General features: G+C 39.2%; 1 protein-coding gene and 1 long non-coding RNA gene across 7 annotated transcripts in view; one reads left to right on the top strand and one right to left on the bottom strand.

Annotated features, from left to right (window-relative positions):
- The window catches only part of whrna (whirlin a), a 186,401-nt gene that overhangs the window by 95,064 nt on the left and 78,220 nt on the right, over positions 1-13,117 (top strand). The gene's annotated exons all lie outside the window — the stretch shown is intronic.
- On the bottom strand, positions 6,535-9,324 carry LOC112847451 (uncharacterized). Its single transcript, XR_003220993.1, has 3 exons — positions 9,251-9,324; positions 7,087-7,178; positions 6,535-6,707 (listed from the first exon to the last, which is right to left on the bottom strand). It is a non-coding gene; the product is annotated as an uncharacterized LOC112847451 (long non-coding RNA).

Below are 13,117 nucleotides of genomic sequence, written 5' to 3'. Positions count from 1 at the left end.
CAGTGTTTCTATATTTGTGCCAGCAAATGTCAGCGCCAATGATGAGCTCCCCGCTGTCTTCAGAGACCAGGGGTTCATCACTCAGCAGGGAGGAAGTCTGCACTGCTCTCAGACTTCTGGCCTAAAAAGATCTCAAGATTGTGCAGAGCAGTGTGATTTTATAACGTGCACTCATTCTGAAGTGTACGGCTTGTGGGCTGTGTGGAGCCCTCGAGCTCTGTCTAACAAATTTAACGTAATGCTGTAGCACTAAAGCTGGGTTGAGTTTGTCTTGGGGCATGAATAAAAAAAATATGTACTCTACCCACACTTGAATGCTGTTCACAGGCTATTTCCCAGTCGTATAAGAATTTTAAACTAGGTTTCGTACCTTGAGATAAAAAAAAAAAAAGGCTGAATTTGGCAAATTACACCTGTACTGAGACTTTATGGTTCAGCACAGCACTTTCTGAATAAAGTACTGTATAGTCCTCCACGTCAGGCTGACAGATGGCTGGGCACATTCAAAATAAATAAGGCTAGATAGATAGATACCCGCATGGATGGTTTCAGCTTCAATGTGTGTATTTTCCTTTTTTAAAAATGTTGTTTTGGCAGTCTGTGCCATTGCATTGTTACATTTTTGATAGATGATCATTATAGATCATTGTGTGATGTCACATCCTGACCTTTCCAACTGCTTGACGAGGCTGTCAGATTCTGCAAACACCTTTATTATAGATTTGTATGCGCATGAGGATGTAAGCAGCTTTCTTAGACCTTAGCGTCCATATTGGCCTCTTATGTACATGCATCTCGTATGCAACATTATGCGCCTGTTTGTAAAACAAGTGACAGGCGTGTTTTGGCATTTGCATTAGACTCACTTAGCTTCAGTTATGTATTAATAAGGTCTTTTGTGAAATTTGATGCAGTGATAATAGCGGAGTGTATTGGTGTCCCACTGGGTAGTATTTCTACCCTGATTTGTCTGTGTTATCTTGTCTGGCTGAGTTTCCTGTTGTGACTGAGGTTAACACCTTGGTCTCTTTATGGCTCATCCTGGAACTCAGCCAAACACTTTTTGTTTTCATTTGTGATTGGAGCTAAAGGTCTTGGAGGGAAAAAGAATATATAAGGACTTTTTTGCTGATTCAGAATTCCGTTCGTGTTATGATCAGGCCTAAGGACACCCTGGTGCAACATGAATACATGAGACTGCTTTTTTCCCCATTTAAGGTAACCAATGGAATACAACCTAAACTTACTTACTAAGAGAAAAAGAAGTGATTAACGTAACTCCCCTACTGATCCAGGCATGTTTTCACATCCCACAGACGTGGTCGTGGTCAGATAAGGAAGCCGGCCTTTAAGCCTTGTGTCTGCTGGCTGGAACCAATCATTTCTCTCACAACCACAGTCACAATCACTTACTTAGCCAATCACCCAGGCTTACCTGCCTCCCATCACGCAGGCAACACAGCACGTTCGCTAAGGAGAGGGAGAGAGAAAGCCACAAACACATGCGCAAGAGATCAGAGGAGACACTAATAGGCTCAGGTTCAAACAACTCCAGGCTTGTAGCACTTGGAATGACTCTCTGAACAAATGTGATTATTATTCAATCTAAACCACTTTAGTTATTTTTCAAATTAGGATTTTTCTTGTTACAGAGGAGCCAAGAATGTTTGAGCTTTTAATGTAATAAATCAGACCGTGCGTTCTCACTGGTGTTGCAAACACCCTCGGGGCTCAGACCCGGGTAAACTAAAGATGTCTCTGAGCGCTGTGTTGTCAGTGCTCAGCAGGAGAGAGGATGCTCCCTGATAACTGCCCACAACGCTTCAGCTCCTTACCCTGCAGCCGACTGCTTCACTCTGCGTGTCTATAAGCTTATTCTCATCTGGCTACTGTGATGGATGGCTTGTATTATTCCCAGGCTTCTATAATCATCACACCGCTGAGATGTCACTGCCTTTGCCTGCAGAGAAAATGAAAGTGCGGCTGAGTAAATGTTACATCATTTTGCTCTCTTGCCACTTTTCATTGCGAGTCTTATAAAAACCTTTGCTGTTAGTATGTTGCATTAATGTTAGTCCACATACATACATGCCAAGCTACTAAAATTGCACCTCTGCCTACCCACTGCACTCTGAGAGAAGAAAGGTCAGCCTTGCCCAGTGCCCTTTTGGTTGACATCTGCCTGGTTCAGTTTAATTTAATTAAGGCCGAGGGAAAGGTCATGCCTACTGTGATGGCAACACATGAAGTTAACCAGAGTGGCATCCGGGCACACTTCAGACTTTGTAAGATGGATATGACCACTTCTTTTTCCCGCTGTTGTTGGTTCATCAGGCATTTAAGAAACTTTGAGGTGAGACATGGATGGATTAAAGTTAAGTTTACACAGAGGTGGTTTTCCATCCATTCCTGTTGAAAGAGCACTAAACAAGATTATTTTTGGTGTCGGATTTCCAGAGTTCGCCTCCTCTAGGTGTTGAAGCCTTGTAGTTCAGGTCTAGTGAATCCTTTGGGAGCACAGTGACTTGAATATTGAGCACTATTTGTTTTGCATTTGCTGAAGTCCTGAAGGGCTGTCAAGCTACTTGTTTATAGTGTGGAAGCTCAGGATGAACGATGAAATACAGAAAGCATGGCGAGCAACAGTTTTAAAGATCAGCAAACTTTAAGCATGTAGACTTTATGGCCACAACATGCAAAAATCCCACAGCAATAATTGGTATATCTACTCAAAGCTGCTCCTGCTGCTGATGAAGTGTTTCAGATTTCAACAGACTTGAAGAAGATGTCAGACACTGAAAAAAAACACCTTTAAACACATATAACGTTGCCCAGACTTGAAACAGAGCTGTTCGCTTGTGTTATCCTCTCTCTAGATATATTTTTAAGCAACTGTGATTATCAGGAAGAAAATTCAGTACAGGCTCATAGAAAAGGTAAAACAGAATATGAAATAGCAACTTGCTTGGTGAGCTCGCTGCTCTGTTATAATGGGTTTGAAATTGACCAGGATCCTTTTGTTGCTTTGTTTCATTTTCTCTTGCCCATCATTTCTTCCTCTTTTCACTGTGAGCAGTCTAATACAGCAGAAATGCCATAAAAGTAATCATTAAAAGAGCATTTCCCCATAAATGGTATTGAATGTCTGGGATGTGACCCTTCCCTACATCATTTTTGGAGATTTGGTGACTGAGGCATCCGCATACTCTTTTCAGCGTGGAAATATGTCTGAGTTCTGGTCAAAGGTAGCCAGCAAACCAATCTAAAAATTACAGGGAGAGAATAAGAAGTAAAATATTGCTGAACAGCTAGGAAAGAGTAGGTTTTTACATTCTGATATCTTTTCTACCTTCCTGTGAGTGAATTCGTAGTAGATCCCAGTTTGTTTATCAAACGGGTTGCACTGTACCACTTATCTTGAGTATGTGTTGAATAGTAAAGCCACTGTGGAAGTGACCTGATTAGTTATTTACATTAAAACAGGTGTACCTAATAAAGTGGACAGGTGATTGTGTTTTCAGATAAGGGGGGACACTGGAAGTTATATTTTTAAATATTCAAACGTAGCATCCACAAAATATGTCACTTGCGTTTTCACTAGATTGTTGGACATTTCTATTTAACAGTTGTTTACAATCATTATATTGCATATCAAGCTTTATTAGTCAGCACATTTACTCAGTGGTATTTTTATTGATGGATTTCATTGTCATGCAAAAACACTTTGTGTATCCAAGAAGGCAACATGCAGACATGCATTGTAAATACTTGTATGCTGTATTTACTTTATTCATGTTTAGAAAGTTTGCCCCGCCATTGTATCATACAGATCCAAACACAGTAACTCGGCAGTAAAAGGCTGATTGGGTATTGTCGTCATCCCACCGGGCGTGCAGGCAGGCGTACACTGAAGTTTGTGAATGTAATAACTTGAGAACAAGGCGACGTAAAAGCTTCAAAATGATCCCATCAGATCTACTAAAAATTTTGGACGAATATCAGTGAAATCAACCACAAGGTCAGAGTGAGTCCTCTTAAAATCTTGTAAATGCGAAAACTTGAGAGCGAAGTGATACTAGGAGTTGTCTTTTTTGTAATGCAGTTAACGCAGTCATGTCAGAGTATTTAGCAAAGTACACTGAATTGATGATATCATATATGTCACCACTTACAAGCTTTCATTGCATAATCTATACACAACAGTAAACTCGCAGCTCGGTAGGAAATGTGTGATGCTAATTGAGTCCCTGGTAGAGAGAATAACAAGCACTGCAGTTACCTTGTGCTCATTGTTTGTGTACCCCATGGTTCCAAGGACAGACGGCGCTAACTGGCTGACATCAGCTAAAAATAATTTAAAACAGCTCAACAAGCATTCGCTTTTAATGTCCTTGTATTTACAGTGACCCTTGTAGAATAAACAGCTAGTGAACTAATATTCAAAGCATAAAAACATGTTGATCCTCTCATTGCTTATATAAAAAATGAAGGCCCTATGATCCAATAGAACATCCAGGCTGCAGGTACGGTAGAAACTGTTTTACAATGTGCCTGCTCCGTGGAGTGGAAACGGTGCTCCATATTGCACTATTTCTGACTTCCCAGCTGGAAATCAGTTTAAAGGCAAAGCAGGCCATTTATTTCTACTTATTAGAGCTATGACTGTGTCGGCCCACACCACTGGAAAACCCCTGCTGGGCTGGAAGGAAGGAGAAGCCTTCCTTGTTTCTCACTTTAGTTAATATGAGATTCAAATATGGCATGCACCAACAGACTCCACAGACAACAGGAAAGTGTTCCTGCTATCCAAAGGACCATTGATCAAAGTGTGGCTTGTTGACAGGCACCTGAGCTTCCTCACTTTCCCGGCTCACTGGGGACCATTGAGAAGTGAATAACAACCGTTGCTCTTCACATGAAAACAATACCCGTTTCACCACCAGCTGTTTAAACTTTCTGATTTAGTTCTTTTGCAGTTAGCACAATTTATATATGGTATATTCAGTATTTTTAACAAAGCAAGTTATTTTCTGCCATTAAGTTGACTGTATGTTTGTTTTCTAGTTTTAAAATGCATTAACTTAACAAAAGTAAAACAGAAGAAAAAATGTTAAAAATTAAGAAGCAGAAAAAGTAAAGTTCATAAAGAAGACCAAAATGCAGACAAAATATCCAAGATGGGTCCATGACTCTGCTCGTTTGAGAACATCTCAGTATTCACCCCAGATGAGCTAGAGGGGTGGGCTGAGGAGATGGAGGTCTGGGCATCTCTGTTTAGCCTGCTGGGCTCATGATCCATCTGGATGGATGGATGGCACTAACTGCAAATTTACTCTGTTATTAGTCAATATTGACGGAGTAAAAACCAAACAAGCAGATTAGTCACGCAAATGCACTCTCTCGAGTATTTTAGCAAATCCGTGGTTGTTTAAGGTAGAGGAGGGGCAAGACAACCGGTAGCTCAATTCAAAGTCCTGTGATTTTGATGCATTTCTCCAAGACCTGCCCTTTTATATGGAAAAGTGAAGTTGACTCATTCAGTCCTTGCTACCTGCAAACAGCATCAGTAAGCTTGTCCTGTGTTTCTTATTGCCAGTGGTATTGGCAAACTCAACAGTTCATGGTAAAATTATAGAATCAAGCAAATCTTTTTTTCAGAACTTTATATATTTAAGTGGCACAGATGTTATTCACCTCTATTTGTGTCCATTACAAGTTCATGGCATCGGATTTTGCACAAAAAACACTATTTTGTTTTGAAAGGACTCCACATTGCATCAGGCATATAAAGCGATTAAGTGCTGGACTGTATTTACTGTATGATCCATTCCTGCTGTCATGAACATTATCTTTTAAAAAAATATATAAAGAAGGTATGATCAGAAAGACCTATGCTATGCAAAAAAAACAAAAAAACAACTACAAACTTATCTCAGCTAAATTTGCCCACTCTTACAATCAAGTTCATCTCTTTGATCATTTCTGGATGTCATCTGGATGCATTCTTTGCATTTATTTTATTTTATTTTATTTTTTAGATGATTCCATTGTATTCCACTATTCCTATTCCCAAAAAAAGGGAGAACACCATAATTATTCAATATAGTGAGAAATGGTTTATTTGTCTCAGATATAGGCAAATTTCAAAACAACAAATGTAGCTTCTAACTGAACTGTACTTTTCCCCAAAAAAGTCAAAAAGCAAGCAAATGACAATTCTCCAACCTAAAGTCCTATTAGAAAAAAAGAGGATAATGTGTTCACCAAAACACCTTCTAACTCATCCTAATAATAAAGTGCCAAATATTTGCAGTATGTACGACTTTGTATTTTTAAGTAGCTCACAGCTAACAGCACACTACTTACACAGAGCTCTTGAGTCAATAAATAAATCTGCTGGCCCATTTTTAGCTGTAGAAGAGGCAGCGAGAGGGGTGAGATGTCAGCTGAAGTTTAAGAGGCTGCTGTCCATCCAATGTTCAACTCCAGAGACAGCAGTCTCATCGAATTGGCTAGTCACCAGACTCTACCTTTCTCAGCAGCAAACAGGGAGGGCACAGCTACTCACACCCACACACACTCTATTGGGAGTGGCCAAAAATGTAAGCAGATCTCACATGTGATCTTAAGAGCAGACATCAGCTTTTGTGTCAAACTGATCCAGCTTTCCTGTTGAGGGGGAGTAGGAGGGAGTCTCCAGCTGTGACCTAGAGACAAAACAGTAATTTTCAGTGGAAAAGCTGCAGTCTCCAAGCCTGAAGGACATGTATCGTGCTAGGATTGCAATGGAGATTGTGATTGTTGTATTTTTGACATTCACCCATTAGTGGGCTATGGATTTGTCCCCCAGGCTCAGACAGTGAAAGCAGAGTACTGTTACATCCTGAAATATCAGAGGGAGATTTACTGCAAATGGCCTCAGATACCTGCGTCCCACTGTACTCCCTCAAAGTGCACATAGAAAAAACTTTTTAATTTTTTATTGTACAAACACGATCATCATGCACTGCCCACCCTGCTAGCTCAATTTGGCATCCTGCGACTGTATGTTCTTCACCTAAATTAATTTTAAGTTAAATGGCTGACCTTTTGCTATAGTGGAGGAGATCCAGCACGTTATGTTCATGTGCTATTCCAAAGGGTCAGAATGGGAGTTTGGACTGCTTCCAGTTCTACATCTGCAACAGAGGTGCATAAGAGGATAACCAATTTATTCCAGTGTAGGAACTGCAGTTTTCCCAGACCAGAGGAGAAGTCAAAGAGACAATTGTTGTGTAGCAACTAGTGAAAATCTTAATAATCACGATAGAAAAACAGATTATAAACACTAGCATTGAGAAGTGAGGATTACATTTTTGTTTAATCACAGTGTTTCTGCTAAATGTTCCTTCCTTTCATATATTTTTACTGTACCCACACCTGCTCTGATTGGTATGACACTCAGATGTTCTCTCACATTAGGAGCTAGGCTAAGGGAACAGGCAGGAATACAGCCATCTGTTTCTCTGTGATGTGGCTCCTGCAGAGCGTTCTCTCTACATTATCAATTGCCCCACTGAGCCAAATACTGGTAATTGTATCATATCTGCTGGCTCAGACTACAAAGTCACAGCAACGGCTCTGTGATACAATTTCAACAGAGGACAAATGGGAAAAGGCTCTGTGGATTTTTGGAAAGGTGCTGTTCATAAATGCAAGCTGTACATTTTCTGTGAAAGTGACTGTCAATAACTGTACTCTCATGGTTATCAGGCTGCCAACTCAATGGCAGTATACCAACAGATCTCACAATGAAATAGCCAGTAACACAGATGGAACAAATGCGTGCTCAGTTCCATTTTTCTCCTCTTTCACTCGATTTGGTCTTTTTGGAAAGAGCAAGGGTAAGATGTTTTTTCCATCCTTAGCTTGGAGTAAACATTGATTTAAAACATTTACGTGAGAACGCAGGTTTACACTACAGACAATTCGGTTAAAGGGGCTTTTATCACATTTTCCAAACATTTACTTGCAAATGCACATCGCTTTTTATCTTAAAAAAAGAATGCTTTAGATAGAATCTGCACATTTATGAGACAAGTCTACACTGTGTATGTGTGTGTGAGAGGCATAAAAAAAGTGCCTGTGCCTCAAGGCGCAAGTGCTCAGTGATAAAGAAATGCCTTTCTCAGTAGACCATATCAAAACAAATGTTTCACAAAAAGAGAAATCTTAACCTTATAGTCACATCAAGTACAACCGTCTGTTTCGTTACTGAAGTGCAAACATGGGAACTGCGTTTTGTTTTTGTTTCTCCAATTCAGTGCTGACTGCACATGCTATGAATACATGACAAGACATAAAAACAGATAAAGCATGAAAGCAACAACACATGACATGTTGCACATATTTCATTATTTATTTAATAAGATTTATGCCAAAGTGCAGAAAGAGTGTGTGAGAAAATACAATAAATATAATAAATAAATAAATAAATAAATAAAAATAAATAAAATGATTCAGTAACTTGTAAAACCACCTTTAGCAGGAATTTTGGCCCACTTGTCTTGACAACTTGCGCTTCAGTTCTTTGAGGTTTGTGATCATTCATTTATCCACTGCAGCTTTTCAATCAAAGTGAGGTCTGGACTAGGGCTGCCACGATTAGTCGACTAGTCACAATTACATCAACTATGAAAATCGTGGACGACTAATTTAATAGTCGACGTGGCGTTTCAACCTTTGTGAGATCCTGAAAGACGCAGGAATAAGTAGTAGGATTTAAAAGTGTAATAACGGACTGAAACAGAAGATGGCAGTAATGCATCTACAAGGATGCCAGCTGCCGTTAAACGCCAAAGAAGAAGAAGAAGCAGTCCCCGTAGCTGTGTCCAGGGGCTTCATCCTTTCGGAGGCGGCATTTGTAGGCTGATTACGTCACAGCGTCTCGACGAAGGCTGTCCAAATTCGAAGACTCCTCCAAATGTGGCCAACAAATGCTTCCTCCTTTTCCCCAGATTTGAAAAATGGGTCAGGTGTATCTTTCATGTCTCAACCTATCCCAGAATTCAGTGCACGTCCCAGCCAATTCCAGTTTCCAGCAATGGCGGCAGCTACTTTTAAAATTACTCTTTCTGGGTCACAAAATAAACTTTTAACATGTTTTCAGGCGAGAAAGTAGCTGTGTAAACTTCAAATATCTGCTCGATTTATCAAGACACCACATATTTGCAAAAGTGCTCAGACGTTTTCGGAGATGTCTGTTACCCACCCGCTCGACAGCTGACCGGGAGATCAAGGCGGCGAGAACAGCGAACTCCCGGCACATCGTTTTCAGACCCCACCGCGGTCTTTCGCTACTCAGGTTAAACATGATATTTAAGTCGCTTGAAAAACTTCAAAATGTTATTGTTTGGCTTTTTTCAGTTTTTTATTTGTTCCTGAGTAAATTGGTTTGGCTGAGATTAAAGTTATAGTTTTCACATAGCTGAATAAATGTCAAACAGAAAACTGATTAAACAGAAGTGTGAGATGGTCGACAATTTACTCCAGTGTCCTGTTATATTTTAGGGAGCAAAGAGCAGACGGCTGAGTTTGTTAACTCCACCGAGACAATCTGCAAATTTTATTAAAAGTTTAATAAACTATCATCTTGTCTTTATTTTAGTTAGCACATACTTTAAACACTTCAAGCTGTAAGCTAATGATAGTTATATAAGAGCGGATGCATGCTGGTGCAATAAGCTGTACGTTTTACGTCCAATGGATGCATGATCTGATTAGTCGACTAATCGCAAAAATAATCGGTGACTAGTCGACTATCAAAATAATCATTTGAGGCTGCCCTTGTCTGGACCTTGGACCACTGCAACATGCCTCACATTTGACTCTAGAACACTTTGGTATACTGAAGAGTTCATGATCGACTCAATATCAAGACTGTGAAATAAGGCCAGATCGTCACTCTGCCACCCGCATACTTGACAGTTTTGTTTTTGTGCTGATATGCTTTGTTTTGTTTTTGGCTAAACATAGACAAACATCTGCACTTTGGTCTTGTCTGTCCAAACAACATTGTTCTAGGAGTTTGTGCTTTGTTTAGATGCATCTCTGCAGACCTAAGCTGTACTGCTATGTTCTATTTAGAGAGAAGAGGTGTTTCCCTGGCAACCCTTCCAAAAGAGCCATACTTGTTCAGTCTGTTTCTAATCGTACTGTCAGCATTTAACAGTGAGATGTAGCTCTTGGGTTTTTTGCACTTTCTCTGACCATTGCACAGCCTGACCTCTGGGTGATTTTGGTGGGCAGATTAACAACTGTCATAAAATGCCTTTCACTCGTGAATAATCTTTCCTTCTGTAAAATGATGGACTTCAGACTGTTTGGAAATTGCCGCGTAACCCATACAAGATTGGTGGGCAGCAGTATTTGCTTTCATCAATCTAGATCATCACTGATGTTTTTCCTCCTCGGCATTGTGTTAACACACACCTGAGTGCTTTGGGCCAAAAAACTCCCAAAACATGTGCTTTTATAGATTTTGTCAGATATTTTGATTTGTTGATTTGCTCCTTTGCTCTTAATTCCTCTGCAATTGTGTGCTTAGTTTGTGACACACTGCTTCTGCATTTTGCCTTTTTATTTATTTATTTATTTATTTGTGTTAAATAGATGATAACACACTGTAATATATAATGTGCTGCTGTAAATCTACAATCTTTTTACCATAACTCTATCTTTACTCACAGTTTGTCCTTGATATGTTGCAGGAGACCTGAATGTTTAAGTGTGTTGATCCACTTTCTATTATGACTTATTCCTATAGAAGGCAGACTGAAAATTGGCAAGTGCAGCAACAAAAGGCTTACACTCGTCTTTTGGTGCATTTATTTAGATGACAAGGACACTGTGTATCGATTAATAGAACAATACCTGCAGACTTTTGGATGTTTTTTAAAGAAAGCTAACTTAAAAGAGCTCTTTTAAATGACATATGTAGATAATACAGTGACTAACCCCAAACTGCAGAGAGCTTTTGCTAAAGTGATTAAACAGAAAAGTAAAAATAAGCATATGATTTTAAAATTACTAATGTGTTTATTGGGAAAAACAGGCAACTGCCTAAAAGAAGCTGACAGAAAGCTGCTTACATATCTCATATTTATTTTTTTCCAAGCATATTGAACAGAAACATAATTTTTGTTTCATCCAGAATTAGGTATTACATTGGTGTGTGCCCTTGTTTTTCTGTTTTTATGTGTGCAGCTGCTTTTCCACAGAATAAGAAATTATCTGTGGGGAAGTATGTTCCTTTAGCTGTTTTTAGTCTTTATAATCCCCTTTTCTGTCTCTGTTTTTAAAAATTTTCATGTTTATAGTTTCAGTAACCAGAGATAGGAAAACGGCCAACAGAAATGTCGCTGCCACAGCAAAAATGTTCCAAGAAATGAATGCCGTATAATGTTTGAAACAGGATTACAAGTTAAAGTAGTGATCTGCGTAGTTGTCTGTGAGCTCTAAACTCTCAAACCTCTTATTAAAAACTTGTTTGAGGGACTCGTAAGGTTTTAGTTTTGCTAAGAAAGAATATAGTTAAAAACATGTGTCAATGATCATGATTTTTCTCGTAAATGTCTAGCTGGGACTTCTTTACTTCCTGCTTAATTTTGGTACCAAACATCTGTAGGTAGCCCTGTGTCATATGCACAGTCCTTTGTGGTGAGTTTTCTGCTTTCATAGCTGAATCGAGTGACACCTCATATAGTGTTGAGTACAGCCTGGAAGTGTAAACAATGCACATTAAAGGAGGCCTGTTTCACTCATTTCCAGCTTATTTCTTAAATGTTGAAAACCACAGTTCAAAATATCGCCTTTTAATCTTATACTGGGTCTGTATGCTGTATGCTCACAGCTAGAGCTGTGCATCTGAGATGACTATATTAAGAATATCCAGTTTCATTTGCATCATACAGAGCTAAAAGAGAAAAAAAGTCCGGTCTGCAACGAAGCATTTGGAGCAGTCTGAAATCTGAATCATTTGTCCATGTGCTGATCTCATTTTTAAAAACCTTTGTGCATGTTCAATGCGAGTCTCCACCTCTATAATCATACTAACTCATCATAAAATAGGTAAAAGCATAACGACTCCTCTCTAAGATGGTGCGCCTGTGCAAAACCATTCTTTTCTTTTTAAAGATATTAGTCTTGCCACACATTCTGATGTTCAGTGTTGATAAAAGCCTACTGGTACTATGATTCAAATTAAATCACAGATAGTTTTGTTTTGTTTGTTTTTTTTAGTAAAAGAAGCTTTCTGTATGTGGAATCACCGGTTAATTGGGTAGGTGAGCCATAAAAATAATTTTTCAAGTATTTTGATCGTCATAAATTTAAAGAGGAAACATTTTGACTTCATCAATGATTAGAGTCATAGAGCATAAAAAATGGATGGCTTGCACTTGACAGAAGTGGACTGCACTTGAAGCTTGGTGCCAGGATAGAGTGGATGGGGGGGCAGTTAAAAATGGTGAGAGGGTGAATCTTTTTATACAGTAAAACAACAATAACATCGTGCTATTCCTGTTTCTGCTTTTCTCCCTTGTATGTAAAAATATAGTGGCATTTTAACTATATGTGAGCTGTTAGATTTGTAATGTGATTGTCATTTATGCTTAGAAATATCTACTTATATATTCTTAGAGTTTTATAATTAGGTGTAGATTGGTAGAGGTTTGATCCTTAATAGTCTGCAAGCTTTGTGTGCATTCCAGAGCTCTCTGACTTTCACACCCACATTTTAGGAGCATGGGAGAGGTCGTACCTTGTCTTATTGTTAGGATAAACGTATCTATATCTGTTTTAGGCTAAGTGCCTTTTGTTTAGATGGACGGCTCTGGGGAGTCTTCCTGGGGTCACAGTTTGACCCCCACACACAGATACACACATACACACACATACACACACATACACACACATACACACACACACACATACACACACACACACACACACACACACACACACACACACACAAGGTATTCTTTGTTCACATGTATACCTATATAAGAGGTCATATGTTAATGAACCTATGCATATTCATGTAACCACAATAAAAGAGCAGTGTTACGGGAGAGCGGAC

This window comes from Oreochromis niloticus, linkage group LG7, assembly GCF_001858045.2.
Source record: "Oreochromis niloticus isolate F11D_XX linkage group LG7, O_niloticus_UMD_NMBU, whole genome shotgun sequence".
Classification (NCBI taxonomy): Eukaryota; Metazoa; Chordata; class Actinopteri; order Cichliformes; family Cichlidae; genus Oreochromis; species Oreochromis niloticus.
The sequence above is the reverse complement of the archived record's forward strand: the minus strand, read 5'-3'. Positions and strand labels throughout refer to the sequence as shown.